General features: G+C 45.0%; 1 protein-coding gene across 1 annotated transcript in view; it reads left to right on the top strand.

Annotated features, from left to right (window-relative positions):
- Positions 1 to 15,641, top strand: part of mmp28 (matrix metallopeptidase 28) — a 147,244-nt gene that overhangs the window by 68,957 nt on the left and 62,646 nt on the right. The window lies entirely within an intron of this gene.

The raw sequence follows: 15,641 nt of genomic DNA, 5'->3' as shown, positions 1-15,641 counted from the left end.
CAATAGGATTGGAATATGTGTTTTTTAACAATCCTGAAGGAAGCACAGGAAGTATTACAATTTAGGAAATTATTTAAAGTGTTATCTAAAATTGAGAAATAAACTTGGTAAAGCAGGAGGCCATGGTGTTATAAAGGTTACCCAGAAGGAAAACACAATTTGAGCCAGCCCCCTTATTTCCCAGTTTTTACTGGTATTCCATTTTAGGGTGGGGAAATGTGTAAGATGTCACATATGGCACTTCAAAGTTTGATTTGCTTAGAAGTTAAACAATCTTCTTGTTCCACTTTTGTCCCCCTGGCCTTGCCTCAATGAAACCACTTCTGTGATGTTTTTGACCGCATCTGACATTCATGCCTAATAGAGAAAGAAGGCAAAAGAGAGAGAGACAGCGTGAATGCCATGCCTGTGTATAAAAAGAGCAACTTTTGAAGCGCAATGCAGTCTCTATCTGCAAACCAGCAGTTTTGCAGTAGAAAGGAGGTAGTTTTCTCTTCTCCTTGCCACCATGACACCTTTTAACAAAGAGAATTTTCACTACAAGATGCATTTAAGGAGAGGCCACATGAGCCTGCAAAGGAGAAAGGATTAGAAGGTTATGTGGATAGATGAAGGGGGATGGGAGGAAGCTTGTGTAGAGCCTATAAACACTGATGCGGACCAGTTTGACCTCTTCCTGTGGTGTAAATGTAAGAGATGAGTTTTTGAAGAGATCCCCACTTCTTAGTTTACCTTACATAAATGTCCTTCCTTTTGACCAGTCATGTGTGATTACTGTGGAAATTCTGCCAAAGATACTTTTGGAGCAGGACAAGGGTCAGTGAAAAAATTCGCCCGCATGGTTTAATTTTTGGTAAAACAGTAAATTCTTTATAAAACATACAACGTAATGATTAAGGTAGTTAAATAAATGTGACACTGCTTTTCTCATTCCCAATAATGCAAACTGTTCTGAATATTCTGATTTCATTGGCTGACTGGTACAGCTCTAAGAGATGTGTTTATTGACAATGTTTACCATGAACTTAAGACTGAGATAAAAATTCTGTTACTGATTTGATGCTGTCTATTTTAGGGAGTGGGGTACGTGCTAGCCAATAGTTGCATCACATTTGCCAGAGTGGTGGATCACTGCAGCCCCAAGATTAGGTTTAGGTCCTGTCTCCATATCTTCCAACCTGTTTCAGTTCCAACTCTGAGCATTTGTACTGCACACTGGTTAGACCACCAGGTAAACTACTTTGGATTATTTGTGGCTATCCTGCATAAAATGGAAATAATTTCACTTTATCTGTTGGCTTGAAAGGGCCTAGTGTGAAGTGAGCTTGTCCAGTCTCAGCCAGCGGTCTCACTCAGCACAAAATGGCCACCTCACTGAGAGAAACACTAAGAGGGCTTGGTGTGGAAACTGGAAATGCCGCACTTGTATAATGGTTCTGTATGTAGTCTGTTATATTGGTACTGGGGGAAGATTCCATTCCTTATTAGCATTCTTTATTGCAAATTTAACTCCCTGTTCACAATAGAAAGAAAGCCTTGTGTTTAGCTAGCATCTTTAATAACCTCAGGATGTCCCAAAGTGCTTCACAACTCTTGACGTAATTTTGAAGTGTGCCTTCATAACTCCCATCTTCCTCATATGCTTGTCTAGTTTCTCTTTAAATGCATCGATATGATTCACTCCTTGTGGTAGTGAGTTCCATATTCTCATCACTCTTTGGGTAAAATAGTTTTTTCGGAATTCCCTATTGGATTTTTAGGTGACTATCTTATATTGATGGGCTCTAGTTTTGCTCTTTCCCACAAAAGGAAACATTCTCTCTGCATCCATTCTATCAAAACCTTTCATCATTTTAAAGAGATCACCCCTCAGCCTTTTTTGCAAGAGAAAAAAGTCCAAGACTATCCTTTCCTGATATGCACACCCAGGCATTTCTGGTGTCATCCTGGTAAGTATTCTCTGCACCCTCTTGGTGCTTTTATATCCTTTTTATAATATGGTGACCAAACCTGCACGTAATGCCCTCAGTGTGGTCTAACCAAGGTTCGATACAGGCTTAGCATGGACTATAGTGGTTCAAGAAGGCAGCTCACCAACACCTCTCTAGGGCAATTAGGAATAAATGCTGGCCTAGCCAGCAATGTCCACATTCCAAGAATGAATTAAAAAAAACTTCCCTACTTTTCAATTCTATCCCTCTAGAAATAAAGCCTAGTGCTTGGTTTACCTTTTTCTGACCTTGTTAACCTGAGGCACAACCTTTAGAGATTGTTGTATTTGTACCCTGAGATCCCTTTGCTCCTGTATCCCACCTAGACTTGCATCTTCCAAGAAACAAATGACCTCCCTATTCTTCTTCCTCATTGTAGTGATGCTGCTGATTGAGGGATACCAAGATACCATGCTCCTTTGAATAGTGCTGCAGGATCTGAGAGGGCAGCAAGAGTCTGGGCTTAACATTTCATCTGCCATGGTCCAGACCCATAGTTACCGGAGATGATAGAAAATATGACAGCGTTTAACATCTCATCTGGAAGACATCATCTGAGTAACTGCAGCACTCCCTCAATACTTCATTGAAGTGTCAGCCTGCATTATGAAGTCAAGTCTCTGGGGAAGGGTTTAAACCCACAACCTCTTACTCAGTGGAGAGAGTATTCACCATAGAGCCAGAATGCTGGTTAAAATGGTTCATAGTAATGCATTTCTTTGGGAAAAAAATCTTACTTTGATTGTTTGTGGTAATAAGACATTTTTGGCAAGATTTTCAGGCCTTTGTTGATCAAAACAAAGCATATATTCAGCCAATTGGCTATAAATAGAAATAGAACCATACAGCCCCTTAATAACTCTCTGATGTAAGATGTGTCATTGTACAGCTTCTTACTTACTTGGCCTTGAAGCTTTGTATATAATTTTCAAATACAGCAGCTTGCTGTGCGTACATGATACATCTATTTCATGTAAATAATTTAATTATTATTTCAATGAATGTCTCAGTGTGCTATATGGTGAGATCAGAACATTTTAACCATTCCAAAACTGTTAATCTAAAATATGATTGTTCTCAACTCTTTGCTTCCAACCTTTCTCTCCACATTTTATTGATACTACTATGGCCATTGCTGCTCTCAGTTTGGCTCTTTGATGCCTCCTAATCACTAAATCTGTCAGTATGTCCACTGTTCCTCCTCCGTTTGGCTTCAAGTTGTCTTATTAGATTATAAAAGTGCAGCTGCTCCTTTGAGGACTGTTCTGATGGTTTCCTGCACTAGCCGATATAAATAGGAGATATACAACCCCTGTGTCAATGGCAGTGGAGACACAGTGTTTTGTAAGATGAAGGTGGAATCATTACATTGTGTTTCTAATAAAAAGCTACACTACATGAATCTAAACGAGGAGACAGATGGTAAGAGGCCATAACAATTTTGCTCTCCAGAGTAAAGTGCCTAGTGTTGCAATTAAGACTTATCGTGCTACGTGCTACTGTCTGACTGGCATGTGGGTGGCGAAGCCCGCATGCCAGAGCTTAAAATGTCGCGCGAGCGTCCCGACATCAGCGCACGGCATTGCGATATTTCGGTCGGCAGGCGCACTGTGCAGCGGGACACGCGCCCACCATTAATTAAACTGTCTTTGCCTTGTCAGGCTGGAGTTGAGGTGAATTCTTGACCAAGTCACTTTACATTTTCTGAAATTTCAGGGATGCTGATTTTTTTTGAACTATCTGTATACAGATCTGGCTTGCCTTAGTGAGCAGAAATCAGAAGGTGTTCCCAGCAAATTGCTCGGGTTCAACTGATGTGAAAGAGCCCATCACTTACTTTTTTGTCTTACCTGACATGTAGTGGTCATATCTTAAAAACTCTTATCATTTGTTTAATTCTTTCAGCGCTTGGATTGGGATAGAAACTCCAAAGGCAATCCTCATGTCCCCAACGCAGCATTGAGTTCCCTACTTACCTCCCTCTGGATTTTCAGGCAAACCTCATGCCTGGTGCTCACATGCTCTGCTTGAAGCAGGTGGGCATCTCGTTAGGGCCCCCGATGCCAATTCTATCTCCACTTGAGTTGTGGCCACCCATTGAGAGGATGGCAGCATAGTGGCAATGTTACTGGAATAGTAATCCAGAGGCCTGGATTAATGCTTAAGAGACATGGGCCGGTTGGGAGAGAGCGCAGGTGGCACAGAGCCGATCACCCCCTGCGATCAGCTGCGTACTGCCATTTTATATGGGCAGGCCAATTAAGGCATGCATGCAAAAGAACGTAGGAATCTCCCTGAGGCACAGAGCTGCCTCAGGGAGATTAACTTCAGATTTAAAGTTTAAAATAAAGAAAGTTGAAAATCATTTACACATGTCCCCTCATGTGACAGCATCACTTGAGCTATGTTTATGAAATGTTTAAAAAATTTTTATTAATGTAATAAACCCTTCATGAAACCTCATCCTTTTCATGAAAAATGCGCCTTCGCATTTCATCGGCATCATAGTTGCCAGCCTTCAGCCAATTCAATTCACTCCACATGATATCAAGAAATGGCTGAAAGCACTGGATACAGCAAAGACTAGGGCCCTGACAACACTCCAGTCATAGTACTGAAGATTTGCACTCCAGTGCTAGCCGCATCCTTAGCCAAGCTTTTCCAGTAAAGATACAATACTGGCATCTACCGGACAATGTGGAAAATAGCCCAGGTATATCCTGTCCACAAAAAACAGGACAAATCCAATGTGGCCAATTCCTACCCCATCAGTCTACTCTTGATCATCAGCAAAGTGATGGAAAGTAGAATTGACGGTGCTGTCAAACGACACTTAGCAACAATTTATTCACTGATGCTCAGTTCGGGTTCTGCCAGGGTCATTCAGCTCCACATCTCATTACAGCCTTAGCCCAACCATAGACAAATGACCTGAACTCAAGAAGTGAGGTGAGGGTGACTGCCCTTGACATAAATGCAATATTTGACCATGTGTGGCATCAAAGAGCCTTAGCAAAACTGAAGTCAGTGGGAATCAGGGGAGAACTCTCCACTGGCTGGAGTCATACCTGGCACAAAGGAAAATGGTTGTGTTTGTTGGAGGCCAATCATCTCAGTCCCAGGACACCGCTGTAGGAGTTTTTCAGGGCAGTGCCCCAGCTGCAACCATCATGAGCTGCTTTATCAATGACCTTCCCTCCATCATCAGGTCAGAAGTGGGATGTTCACTGATGTTTGCTTAATGTTCAGTACCATTTGCAACTCCTCAGATACTGAAGCAGCCTATGCCCTCATGCAGCAAGACCTGGACAATATCCAGGCTTTAAGATGCTGCAGCAGTCCTTCTCGCTCAGTTGCTCTGCCTGATTTCCGGTCCCCAGATCAGAGATCAGCCTGCTGGGTAGCAGGTTTGGCAATGGCACCTCAATGTAATGAGGATCCCTGAACTAAAATACCCCATGCTGACTCTTCCAGGTGGCTGCTGGGCACTCTCCACTCATCCTCCATCAAATTAACAGACAGCACCAAAATTGGTGTCTCAGTTTCCCTTCCTTCAGTCATGATGCTGCTCAGTGTACAGCTATGTATTTTATTTTATTCTTTTATCTAGTCTACATGATTTTTTTCTGCATTACCAATGACTCATGGATCCAGCAGGGAATGGAATTTGCTATGTCCATGATGCCCTCAAACACACCCTCACTCTAGTGTTGCCAACCCTTCAGGATTGACCTGGAGTGGCCAGGAATTGAAGATCAATCCCCGGGACACAGCTTTGTGCAACCCTGGGGAAAAATCATAGGGACATTTAAAAAGATTGTGCTTTTTTTAAATCATTTTCTTCGACCATTTCTCTTTATCAGATATAAAAATATTGAAAATGGGGATAAAGGTTGTTTGGCTGACAGTCAAGGATCATCCAATTGGGTAATGAGACTTTTTGCTTTCCAATTGGTAGAAGAAGGCAGTATGTCACAAGGATGGATGCGTTGGTTGACTAATGGCTGGGGTGTGGGGGCTAGTCATGTGATGAAACCTCAAGGGACACATTTAATCACAGTTGGCACCTCATCCCAATCCTCTCCCCATGGCCGAACAGAATATCCTCGCTTCACAGGCTCATGTATGAAGGACCAGCCACTGAAGTGACCCCTGGGTGACTATAATTGCAGCAGGAGAGGGACATAAATGAGAGGGAGAGGTGAAGGGGAATAAATCTGCACTCACAAACTGATGCTTCTGAATGTGGGACACATGTATAATGTATACTGTCCCTGTTTTCTCGCTCCATAATTAGGCGCTATTTTGTTTTTAAATGCAGGCAGGAAATAATATTGAACTGCTTGGCTTGAGTTTATTAGTGTTTCAGCTTGGCAACAAGATTGCTCTTAAAAGAAAGTTCTATGTTTAAGGAAGAACTCCATTCCTGTATATGGTGTTGATGCAACTTTTATGTTTAGTATGAAACTATGTTCTAAGTATAGCAAGGGGGTTAAGTGCAAGGTTCAAATGCCTCTCCACTTAGTTGTTCATTCCTGAGCTGGGATTAGCAGCATAAATCAGTTCATCAAAACAACCAATATGGTGGAAATCAGTCATTCTCGTGATTACTGCACAACTAGTTACACACACTAATAAGGCAGCAAGTGCAAATTATGAATATCACCCCCATTCTTTGGGCAACAGGTGATCGATCATGTGTTGAAACGGTTCCTTTGCTCATGTTGTGCCCTTCCCCCTTACGCCAATTTTTTCCATCTGTGCAATTCCATGTGGCATTTCCATGATCATGGTGTTGTTCCGAGAGTGCCAGCCTATTGGGGTTCTGTTCCCAGTTGTACCAGTGTTGACAGGAATCAGAGGGAGAAAAGTTCCATCCTGGACAGTTCTTGTGAATCCTGCTTCTTTGTGGCCTTGCCAGGGCTTTGAGGGCTTGTTTACTCGGCCACCTTTTCAATCACGGGTGGAGCAACAAAAATAAATAAGAGCGGGGCAGGCAGGTTTTACCCTCTGTTAGCCCCATTGAAATATTTAGCTTCCCAGCAATCTACTGGGGCAAAGCTTTCCTTTGTATGCTTTGTTTATGCATAGTCTACCACTACTTCTACTAACCAAAAAAAGGAAAGACTTACGTTGTAAAGCATTGAGGTACTTTACTACAGCCAATGAAATGCCCTTAGAGCAGTAACTACGCTTTAATGCAGCAGCCATTTTGCACACAACAAGGTCCCACAAACAACGATTAAACAAATGATCAGATAATTTGTTTGCCGTGTGGCTTGAGGAATAAATAAATATTAGTCAGGGAGGACTCCCTTGTTCTTCTTCAAAATAGTGCCTTGGGATCCTATACCTCTAGCTCAGGAGGCAGTTTAACACCTCATCTCCACAGTGCAGGATTCTTCCAATACTGCACAGGAGTGTCAGACTAGATCGTACCTCTAGAGTGAGATTTAGGCCCACAACCTTCTGACTCAGAGGCAAAAGATCTACCATTGAGCCATCACTGACATCTGAGTAGGACCCAGGAGGATAGAAGGGCAACCTTTCATAGATGTGTGATTTTGTCTCGTGTTAATTTGGAACACAGTTACAGGCCTTCCAGATTTCAATCTCAAATCCATTCAGAGGATATCACAGAAGTTTAGCCAATGAGCACCCTTAACATTTGTTTGAAGCTTATTATGACATCTTTGCTCAATGAGATAAAGATGATTCTTGATGTCCATTTGCTGTAATTTTCTCAATGACTCATTTATATATTATTATTCCATATATAAACCATCAAACCCAGATTGGCTTAGATTCCAGTTTGTAATATTCTCTGTTTTGGATGTGTAGGCATACTTAACTGAATATTGACTGAATATTTAAACTTGATAGAAGATTAGCCTCTGAAACAGACCCATCTGGGTTGGGCCATTGTGGAAATGTCTGGTCCATGATGAAAATGATAACTCTCTGGCATACAAGAGCAAGCTTGCACCTTGTCAACTGTATTTCACTAACGTAGCACTTAAGATAGCCTTATTTCAGATTCCGGTTGAAAAATCCCCGAATTTCCCAGTGAGTGAAAACGCCATATCATGTGCTATAGAGGCACATGGATCAGTAGATGGCAGGGTTGGTTCACAGTCTAGGCTGAGTTAGATGGCCTCAGCAGGGACAGTAGTTGAGGTGCCACAATTGGTCTCAGGGCTAGGGAAGGGGAAACTTCAGTCAGGGCTCCCACTCCAGATCTCAGTCTAGACAGCCCTGGTTGAAAGTTAAGCATGGAGGACAGGTATAAGATTATCCTTAACTGTAATGACCCCTAGGAGTGAATAACTGGTTGAAATAGCCCTGGACATAAAGATTGGCCACATGACCAAGATGCTGGAGGGTTGATCGCGCATGAGGGAGTGTCTCCAAGTGTTGCTGCCTTTGGTGGGGAGCCGGAAGGAAAGTAATTTGGAAGAATAATTGATGCAAGATGGTCCACTGGCTTTAATTCTGATGGAACCTCTTTGCTGGTTGTCTAGTTGGGTATTCCTTCATACAGCATAAACTTCTACCACCCTCTCCTTGGGTTGAGCAGAAAGGAAAGAGGCAACTTAGTTTAAATTTCAAAATGAATCTGAGAAGCGAGTCTGTGCCAGGCCTTTCCTGACTCTGGGTAGGTCACCATTCGCAATGGTTTGATTAATTCCTAGAATGATAAGTGTGCGACTATAATGAATTGAAATTGGGCAGCGTCTGATAAAGGAAGCTTAACAACTTGGGCTGGGCCCTTCATTAAAACTTTTGACCATAATTAGAACTGTAACAATAGACAATCAATTATAATATGTGGATGACATTGCATTACAGGAAAGCAGTGTTTAAGAAACTCAGTGACCCTGCATTCCTGTGGAACAACATCAATACTGTGTTGCTACAATTCAGTTTGTGGCATTACGGTCTCTGGTTTACAGAGACTGCATAAGTCAAATTTCCTATATTTAAAGAAAGAAAGAACTTTCACTTATACAAGATCTTTGGTGACAGCAGGATGTCCCAAGACACTTTACAACCAATGGGGTGCTTTTAAAATGTAGTCACTGTTATAAAATTGGGAAATGTGGCAGCCAATTTTGACTACAACAAAGTCCAACAAAAAGCAATGTGATAATAATCAGATAATTGTTTTTTTACATGATATTCCTTGAGGGATAAATTTGGGCTAAGATGCTAGGAGAACTCCTCTGCTGTTCTTCCAATAGTACCATAGGATCTTCTACATCCACCTGAGAGGGCAGACAAGGCCTCAATTTAACATCTGTTATGGACAGGGGAGAGAGCAAACCGAATTCCTTTATCTTCCTCGCTGTCTGTCCATAAGCAGAGGTGTTCTCATTTTTGAAATTGACTGTGGCGTGTTTCCCAAACCCTGTGTTTGTGAAGTCAATTTTTAAAGCAACTCACAGCAAACTTTCTTTAGGGTTAAATCAGAAGTATTTTTTATTCATACATTCAAACCCAGAGGATGGCCGTCGCCACTACATACACGCACACAAGAAGGAAATAGGAAAGAAAAGAGTTTTACAGCTAGCGGCGAAATTTTCCGTGCCCGTTGGCGTTGGGCTGGCATGAGCGGACAATATGGTGGGAAGGCCAAAAATCGGTTTCATGCTGTTGTGAGACCAGTTTGCAATCGTGCGCTCTGCCCGTCAATGGCGAGCTGCGTTTCCCGCTGCCGCACGTTGGAAACTTCACTTTAATATATTTGCATATCATTATAAGCTCTGCTCACTGGAATCATCGCCCCTGCCACATCAAATTTACTGCCCATGCCGGTGGGAAAGCACACCGGCGCAGAACACATCTTGACGTGCAGAAGTCTAAACTTACCATCAGGGCCTTGCTCATATCGTGGCTTCCATACCCCCCCAAACCCCTTCTTACCACCACCCACCGCCCCCTCCCCCCAAACCCCTCTCTCTTACTGCCACCCAAGCCCCTCCTCTTCCCCTGACACTGCTGGTGGGAGGGGTTGTGGAGGTGGCTCTGACTTTGGCAACACACACACACACACACACACACACAATGCAAATAGACCCAACAGGTTTGGTGCCTGGTTGTGTGGCCCATGTTGGTGATTTTATGTGTGGTTGGCTGGTTTGCCTATGGTGTTGCAGCTGCTCTGCCAATATTGAGATTTTGGTGTGAGATTTAGATCTTGAATTGCTGTGTTCTGTGTCAAACTGAGGTACGTGAGGCAGCAAGAGCGGGGAATATGCTTTTTTGGTGAAATGGTGTGTTTTGTTGCTTGGCAACCAGAGCTGATAAGACATCGGAGGAGCAGAAGATGCTGGAGTCCTACAGTAACCAGACCTTGGAGGAATACATGCATCACACGCAGGTTGGATTCTCATGGACATGATTTTGTTGAGTGCCTGCTTCGAACATCAGTGTCTTGGCCATTGTCTGTCGAGGGGGTGGGAGAGGAAAGTGTAAGTTTGACTGAGAAAGGAAGGTGTACCGGCAGAGGGGAGGGTGAGGTTGGGAGGCAGGGGAATCGATGGTCATAGAGTCATAGGGTTATACAACACAGAAACAGGCCCTTTGGCCCATCGTGTCCATGCCGGCCATCAAACACCTATCTGTTCTTAACCCATTTTCCAGCACTTGGCTCATAGCCCTGTAAGCTATGGATTTTCAAGTGCTTATCTAAATACTTTTGGTGTCCGGGAGGTGAGGTGGAGGTGGGGGGCGGATGTACGGTGGGGAGGAGGGTGTAACGGGGAGAGTATAGCAACTGGGGAGGTAGGTGTTAGGGGAGAAGAAGGTGTAAGGGAAGGAGTCCAGGAGGAGGAAGGAGTCCAGGGGGAGGAAGGAGTCCAGGGGAAGGAAGGAGTAAGGGTGGAGGAAGGAGTAAGGCAGGGGGTGGGGTATGTGCAGGTGAACGTGCAAGGGAGGGGCCTGTGGAGTCGATGACTGCCTCCTGGGGAGCAAACTGAGAGTGGGTGTGGTTGGAGGGGATGATGAAAATAAGAGTGGCCAGAGTGAGCTGATAGGGTGAGGGTATGATGAAAGCGGTAGAAGGGATGGCGAGGGTGGTTGGTGGGGACTCGGAGGCAGACCTGGGGGTGGGAATGAGGAGGTTGTGGAGGTCAATTTGGATGGGGGTGGATGTCTCAGGAAGATAGGGAATGTGCACGTTCACCTAGACATTCCAGAAAGAAAAGGGTTGTGGCTGGTAGGTGATGATGGAGAGATGGAAGGTGATGCCAGGGGGGTCGACAGTGATGGGGGAAAGGATGTGGGTGACTGGGAGAGGGAGATAAATGGGGAGTTGAAGACAAACTTTACCAGCACCATGCTTCTAATATCGAAAGTGAGCGGAGCCACATGCGGGACGGGCACAGGTGCGGCATGGGAGTGTGATCAGTGGGTGGGCGGAGATGCAGGTCAGTTCAGATGGACAACTGAAAGTGAACCTCAGCAGGCAGCATTGAAAATTATCAGGACATTGAGATGACTGTGATGGATGAATCCTCCACGTGCGTGGGAGAGGGCTTGCATGAGGCTCCGAAAGGCTCTGCCACACACACACTTCTCCCTCCAGAATCACTCGTGGGCCGGCTGCGTGCTGCTGAACTCTGGTGGGTGAGGGATGTGGGGGTAGGACTCACAAAGCCTGTCAATGAAGTTGAAAGACAGCACTACACATTATTTAGTGAAAGTGAATATATTTTCAGCTTATTAAGTGACAAAATGTGTTCACTTGTGCAACCACTTGTGATTGGAACTTCTTGACTTTTCTAGGCCTAACACTTCTAGGTGCTGCCCTGACATCTGCAGCAGGGCTGGAGACAGTCTGTGTAATGGTTGGACCTATTGCCGCTGATGCCTTCGGCTCGTATGCTCCGGAGAGTCGGCTTGCTTTGCCTGTCCTCCTGTGGGCCAGCTGCTTCCTCTGCGATGACAGAGGACAAGGTTGAGGGGGTCACAGGCAAAGGCGACTCGAAGGGAGAGAACAGCCTCTGAGATTCCTGAATGGATGACCCAGGGGTGTCCAGCTGCCGCTCCTCCTCCCTTCGGGTGCCAGAGAGCCCTGGCCTGACCCCTTGAGGGGAAGGAGCACCTGGAGGGACGTTGAGGTGCCCATTTTCCTCTTGTGTTGCCAATGCAGGAACTTACCCATGGCTACTGTGATGGAGTTCAGGCCTGCACACAACTCTGCATTCTGCTGGACCAGAGTCTCCATGGCGCCTGCCATCCTTCCCATGGAGACCTCCATACTCACACCACTTCCTCAGAGCTCAGGCAGACTTAGTCCTCTGACTCTTGTACCACTCTGTTGAGGGCTTCCAACAGCTCTGTGTGATGTCGCCCCACCTTTGGCTGACTCTCCACAATGAGTTGGAAGGCCAAATCCAGAGGTTCATCATCTGATTCGGTCCTCACTGATCTCTCTTCCCCAGCAGTCCTCTGAGTGCCAGGGAGCTTGGCTGAACCTGCCTCTGCCTGTTGTGGACATGTGTCTATGCAGTGACCATCAGATTGTGAACCTGAGCCTGCTCTAGATCTAGGTCCCACTGAGGTGTGTCACTCTATGATGGTGCAGGACCTGGGCAAGCACTGTGATGGATCTTCCAGGCTGCTTATTTCCAGTTCTTCAAAGGAGGAGGTGTCCTCTTGGCTGGAGGTGAGGATCTGGATTGAGCTGAGGGACTGGCTGGCTGAGGGTGTCGGTCGCTTGGCAGAGCTCCCTGTGAACCAAAGTAGAGATAATTAGAGAGGGATGCTGTGGTGCAGGATCCTCAGGTGGGTGTTTGCCACTGACCTCATTGTTGCCATAGGCAGGGTCCACATCCTCAGCAGTCAGCACGATGGCACACTCCTCCTAATGTAAGCCACTCCATCCCCAGTCTGGGACCTCTCCCTGCTGCTGTAAGTCAGCTTCCCCTGTATGAAAACAGATGTAGAGAGTGTGAGCAGGACACATGGCACTGCGTGGACTGTTTGGTGAGCGGAGACATGGACAGGATGAGGACGTGAGCTCGAGAGGATATGAGCCTGATGGAGATGTGAGGGTGTGTGTGAGAGTGGTGTTTTTCCTTGAGGTGTGATATCCCTGTGGATATGTGATGGGTTTTGTGAGTGTGTGTGAGTTCAGAGTGATGAGAACAGTGACTTACCTTGATGGAATGGAGGAGATCATTCACCCTCTTCCTGCACTGGATGACTATCTTCTTTTGCAGGGCATTGGCATTGACCATTGCTGCCACAGCCGCCCATGCTGGATTGGTGACCTTGCTTGCTGGTCTTTGCCCAGAGCGAGACTAGAGGACATTGTGGTGGGCCTCCATTGCATCCAGTAGGTGCTCAGGGGAGGCGTCGCTAAATCTGGGAGTAGCACATTTCCTCCCTTTGGTAGCCATCGGTTCCCAGCAGCTTCCTATCCCTTGAAGAGTGCCAGATCTGTGCAGGGGTGGCCTTTAAATATGACGCCCCATTTACTGAAGGCCTGATGTGAAGGCAGGTTGGCGAATGAGAGGGCAGTGACCTGGTGTGTTTCCCGGGAACGCATTATTAATAAGGCGGGATTGGGATGATACAGTGTGAAAAGTCGCCATTGCGGTCAGATGGTAAAACATCGTTTTTCCCTCCCACTACCGGACCTACTACAAACCTGGGACGATTCCAGCCTAGGAATGACTTTAAAAAAAAACCCAAAGGCATGGATATTAATTGACGTGAATGTTGGAGTCCAGTGAGGATCCTTCATGCAGGAATTAAAGTTCAGCCAGCTGAAAGCAGGAGTTGCCAAATTCCTTCAAGGTTTGTGATGATGCAGCAAGATGAGGTTGGTATATAGAGACTTGCTCTGCCCTACAGGCGATGACAGGAATCTTCCAGAGAACCAGGCTTTGAGGAGGTTTAGACTTGAGGCAGGCTTTGTTGTCAGCCTGGAGTCCAGCTTCGGCGTTGACAGGCTGGATGTTAACAGACTGCCCTGGAAGCCCAGGAATGTAACATTCAAAATTGTCAAAGGGCAGAGCAGTTTAAGTCATGTGGCATTGCCCATTGATGAGTCAGTTTCAGGTTAACAATCAGTTTCTATGGGCAGAATTTCACCCATGTCAGGCAGGCTCAGGGGGGTGGGCGGGGGTGGTCGGAAAGCTGACCTTCGCGCTTGTGCTCAAGTGCGCACTTCATACTCTCCCTGAGGCATAGAGCTGCCTCAGGGAGATGAAGTGTTATAAAAAATAATAAAGAAAATTAAAATGTAATGAAACATATCCCCTCATGTGACTCTGGCACATGAGCAGGGCCATGATATTAATTAAGTTTTTAAAAAATTTTTTTCATTTTTATTTGCTTTAGGAAACCTCATCCCACATGTAGTTGAGGCTTCCTAAAAAGTGCAAAGGCCGCTTGGCCTTTTTGCCTGCCTGCTAACCGTAAGGGTGGATGGGCAGCGAAAAATGTCAGTCAGTTGAGACTTTAATGGTCTTAACAGGCCCTTTTAATTGTTGGTGGGCATGCTGCTGAAATGAAATATTGCGTGATTGTGCGTTGATGTCAGGATGCCCACCCAACATCAACGCACGTCATGTTATGCACGAGTGGGTTGGACACGCACCTGCCCGCCGAGCTAAAAATTTTTTACCCTATGTTTCTGGTCAAAATCCATTGTTCACCTTAGGAGATAGATGGTGGCTATTAGCGTCTCCGCAGGCATAATGGGTTTCGATGGCTCCCCCTCGGTTATAAGTCTAGGCTGGGGAGACAGATTGTCTGTCTGCTTCTCCCTTGTTTCATTGATTGTAATGGGGTTCACACAATGATAGATTTGAGACTCCACAAGGATGAGGGTTGAGCTTTGTCCTGTTATTACTGTTGGAAGTTTACAGAACTGTAGCCAACTTGCAAATCATGGGCTGTGTAGCAGCCATGTTTCTGGTACAGCAAAGTCCATTTTTAATAAGCAGAAGGTAAGGTGTGATTTAAACAGTTTATGATTTCTTTCACATCTTATGGACATGGCACATCTCATTCAAAAGATGACACGTGTGACAGTGCAGCACTCCCTCAGTACTGCACTGATATGCCAGCCCTTCCTTTGGGGCTACATTTAACTGTGATTTCTCTCAGATGCACAGAATTGAAAGCAAATTCTTAAACTGCTGTGAATAGAACAAAACTGCAAACACAAGACAATTAATTACTTGGCAGCATGCCCCTTGCACTTGGATCTGAAAGAAGAACAAGACAGGCAGATTGACATTCTAGTTCAACACCATGTTTACGACCTCAGCATCACAAATAACCACTAAAATTCACAGGGATATAAAATGTAACTAACCAACTGTTTTTAAGATATGATCAGTCCAAGTCGTGCAGGCGAGCTATTTTTGGAGCCACCAAAATAATATAACCCAATTAAACCACTTCTTCTCAGGTTATACTTCAGTAAGTGTTCCACACTTTCTTTATATATAAAGCAAGTTACAAAGGGCTATTAACATCATCAACTTACCGTGGTCATCATGTGCTAACTTGTAGTGTTGCTGAATGGACAGACAAGGAAGTTGGTTTGCAGTTTTCACGGAAATGCAGAAAGGCTCCCTAAAAATCCTGGGAAATACCAAATACCGTTCACCAAAAATGCAAATTTGACTT

Source organism: Carcharodon carcharias, chromosome 10 (genome assembly GCF_017639515.1).
Source record: "Carcharodon carcharias isolate sCarCar2 chromosome 10, sCarCar2.pri, whole genome shotgun sequence".
NCBI classification, from domain to species: domain Eukaryota; kingdom Metazoa; phylum Chordata; class Chondrichthyes; order Lamniformes; family Lamnidae; genus Carcharodon; species Carcharodon carcharias.
This window is presented reverse-complemented; position numbering and strand designations above follow the sequence as displayed.